We start from the raw sequence: 3,918 nt of genomic DNA, 5'->3' as shown, positions 1-3,918 counted from the left end.
TTAGAGGCAATGCTACCAAATACTAATTGAGTGTATGTAAACTTCTGACCCACTGGGAATGTGACGAAAGAAATTAAAGCTGAAATAAATCATTCTCTCTACTATTATTCTGACATTTCACATTCTTAAAATAAAGTGGTGATCCTAACTGACCTAAGACAGGGAATCTTTACGAGGACTAAATGTCAGGATTTGTGAAAAACTGAGTTTAAAAGTATTTGCCTAAGGTGTATGTAAGTCGCTCTGGATAAGAGCGTCTGCTAAATGACTTAAATGTAAATGTAAATGTAAATGTATGTAAAATTACGACCTCAACTGTAGCTGCAGAGTAACCTGTATTCCATATGGCTGGGTCAGAACCAAATAACTTTACAGAGTAACCTGCATTCCATATGGCTGAGTCAGAACAAGGGGTAGGGGCCAGGCCCAGGGGTAGGGGCTAAGCCCAGAAGTAGGGGGCAGGCCGAGGGGTAGGGGCCAGGCCCAGGGGTAGGGGCCACACATGTGCCCTCCATCAACAGCCTGTTTTGACTGACCTGAGCGTAAACATATATGAAAGTACCCATAAACGCACGCATGCATGCGCACACACACACACACACACACACACACACAGACCACCTGGTTGATGTGTTTGAGTTTGTCGATGATCTGGGAGATGACTGGTTCAGGGGCTTTGATCTTAGGGTCAGGGCCATGAGGGTGAGAGCGCTTCACACCTGGGACAGGAAACCTGGAAAGACAGAAAAAGAAAAGAAAAATTGAGTTTGCATCAAATCCATTTTTGAAAAGCTGCCTTGTTCTGTTTGGTGTTTCATAAATCACATGAATGGTATGGTGAACAGTACTTTTGACTACACTCCACAGACTAGTGTCGAATATGAAGCTCTATCGCCATCTAGTGTTGATAAGACGAATAAACGCTCTTCAGACAGGATTTTTTAACAATTTAGAAACAAATCACCAATAACTCAAGCTGCATTCATAAGTCAATAATTGAATATTATGTGTAAGATAAGATGTGATGCATGTTCATACGTCATACCCCAATCTATCCTCCAGTCAGTTTACTACGTAGAGTAGTGATAACATTTGATTTGATTTGATAGCCTGAATCACAGAATGGAAAGCCCCAGTTCCAGACGGATAAGATCCTGCAGAGGCGTAGTCGGAGGTAGGTAGGTGGAGTAGGGAGAAAAACATGTTGGAACTCTTCCTCTGTGTTATATTGTACTGAAGCAGCCCAGGTTGGAACTCTTCCTCTGTGTTATATTGTACTGACAGAGCCCAGGTTGGAACTCTTCCCCTGTGTTATATTGTACTGAAGCAGCCCAGGTTGTAACTCTTCCTCTGTGTTATAATGTACTGAAGCAGCCCAGGTTGGAACTCTTCCTCTGTGTTGTATTGTACTGAAGCAGCCCAGGTTGGAACTCTTCCTCTGTGTTATATTGTACTGACAGAGCCCAGGTTGGAACTCTTCCCCTGTGTTATATTGTACTGAAGCAGCCCAGGTTGGAACTCTTCCTCTGTGTTATATTGTACTGAAGCAGCCCAGGTTGGAACTCTTCCTCTGTGTTATATTGTACTGAAGCAGCCCAGGTTGGAACCCTTCCTCTGTGTTATATTGTACTGAAGCAGCCCAGGTTGGAACTCTTCCTCTGTGTTATATTGTACTGACGCAGCCCAGGTTGGAACTCTTCCTCTGTGTTATATTGTACTGAAGCAGCCCAGGTTGGAACTCTTCCTCTGTGTTATATTGTACTGACAGAGCCCAGGTTGGAACTCTTCCTCTGTGTTATATTGTACTGACCCAGTCCAGGTTGGAACTCTTCCTCTGTGTTATATTGTACTGACAGAGCCCAGGTTGGAACTCTTCCTCTGTGTTATATTGTACTGACGGAGCCCAGGTTGGAACTCTTCCTCTGTGTTATATTGTACTGACAGAGCCCAGGTTGGAACTCTTCCTCTGTGTTATATTGTACTGACAGAGCCCAGGTTGGAACTCTTCCTCTGTGTTATAATGTACTGAAGCAGCCCAGGTTGGAACTCTTCCTCTGTGTTATAATGTACTGAAGCAGCCCAGGTTGGAACTCTTCCTCTGTGTTATATTGTACTGACAGAGCCCAGGTTGGAACTTTTCCTCTGTGTTATATTGTACTGAAGCAGCCCAGGTTGGAACTCTTCCTCTGTGTTATATTGTACTGACAGAGCCCAGATTGGAACTCTTCCTCTGTGTTATATTGTACTGACAGAACCCAGATTGGAACTATTCCTCTGTGTTATATTGTACTGACACAGCCCAGGTTGGAACTCTTCCTCTGTGTTATACTGTACTGAAGCATTCTCCCAGGTGCTGTCGTGCTCTCTGCTACGCCTGGCTTTAACCCTTTATGAGCCAAACTCTGATGCTATCAGCATGTCAACCTTGGAGAATGGCCCCACACACGCAACCAGACAGGTGTGTTTAGACAGCTGAATAGAAGAGGAACACCCCCCCCAAAGGAATGAGAAACTGATTAAAGGATGACTGGCTCACACAGACTAAGGCATAGCTAGCTGCCTGTGCACCATCACAATAAGGGTGAAAATGATTGATGTTATCTTACAGTATATCCTCTCATAGAGAGCTGTCACGCATGCTCCCGCTCTCCCTCTCTGGCGCTCGAGGGCGCAAGGCTGCCCTTCATTACGCACACCTGTTACCATCAGTACGCGCAGCAGCGCTCATTGGACGCACCTGGACTATTTCCCATTGTTGATTTCCCTGTCTATAACTGTCTGCTCCCCCGGTTGCTCCCTGTGTCTGCATTGTTACTTTGTCCTGTCTCCAGCATCGATCCTCACAGAGAGAAATGGTAATGGCATCTTTTTTTAACTGACTGATATTATCTCATAGAACAATACGTATCAGATCTCCTAAGCATGTGTTAACCTTATTTTCGGCGTTTATCCCAAAACTCTAACCCTAACTCATCGAAATGGCTGAACAAACCAGAGGTAACTAATTTCTGTTTTTTTCAGATTACAAGTTGGCGATCAAACTTTCATTGTGACAAATGTGCGTTTAAACGGTGAGGACAATGGAACCAGCGAGGACAGTGATGGTTTGCTGAGAACAGGAAAGGAAAGTGATGGTTTGCTGAGAACAGGAAAGGACAGTGATGGTTTGCTGAGGAAAGAAAGGTGATGGTTTGCTGAGAACAGGAAAGGATAGTGATGGTTTTCTGAGAACAGGAAAGGAAGGTGATGGTTTGCTGAGAACAGGAAAGGATAGTGATGGTTTTCTGAGAACAGGAAAGGAAGGTGATGGTTTGCTGAGAACAGGAAAGGATAGTGATGGTTTTCTGAGAACAGGAAAGGAAGGTGATGGTTTTCTGAGAACAGGAAAGGATAGTGATGGTTTTCTGAGAACAGGAAAGGAAGGTGATGGTTTGCTGAGAACAGGAAAGGACAGTGATGGTTTGCTGAGGAAAGAAAGGTGATGGTTTTCTGAGAACAGGAAAGGATAGTGATGGTTTTCTGAGAACAGGAAAGGAAGGTGATGGTTTGCTGAGAACAAGAAAGTCAAAAAGAGGTCAGAGGAAAGGGAGTGTCTGAAGAAGCCGACAGCTGTAGGGAGGGGCGGTGGCACAGTGTGAAGCCATAGGCTGTTCATATCTCTATGACACACCCCCTCTCCTCCACCCCCCTCTCCCAACCCTTCTCTCACCAACCCTCCCCCCCACTCCTCCCCGCTCCATCATCCATCAGCTCCTCATTAACACGGTGTCACCTAACTCATACTTTTCATTAAACCCTTAATTACATTTCCACTGTTATTTATCCTTCTAATGACATTAATAATACAGAGACGTGATATACTACCAGCAGATAGAGGACCTACTTTTGTATATACAGTGTATGTGGACAACCCTTCAA

General features: G+C 44.6%; 1 long non-coding RNA gene across 1 annotated transcript; it reads left to right on the top strand.

Moving 5' to 3' along the window:
• The first annotated feature begins 3,028 nt into the window (after positions 1-3,028).
• On the top strand, positions 3,029-3,559 carry LOC115205552 (uncharacterized). Its single transcript, XR_003880635.1, has 2 exons — positions 3,029-3,183; positions 3,244-3,559. It is a non-coding gene; the product is annotated as an uncharacterized LOC115205552 (long non-coding RNA).
• The last annotated feature ends 359 nt before the right edge of the window (positions 3,560-3,918 follow it).

Source organism: Salmo trutta, chromosome 13 (genome assembly GCF_901001165.1).
Source record: "Salmo trutta chromosome 13, fSalTru1.1, whole genome shotgun sequence".
Lineage (NCBI taxonomy): Eukaryota > Metazoa > Chordata > Actinopteri > Salmoniformes > Salmonidae > Salmo > Salmo trutta.
This window is presented reverse-complemented; position numbering and strand designations above follow the sequence as displayed.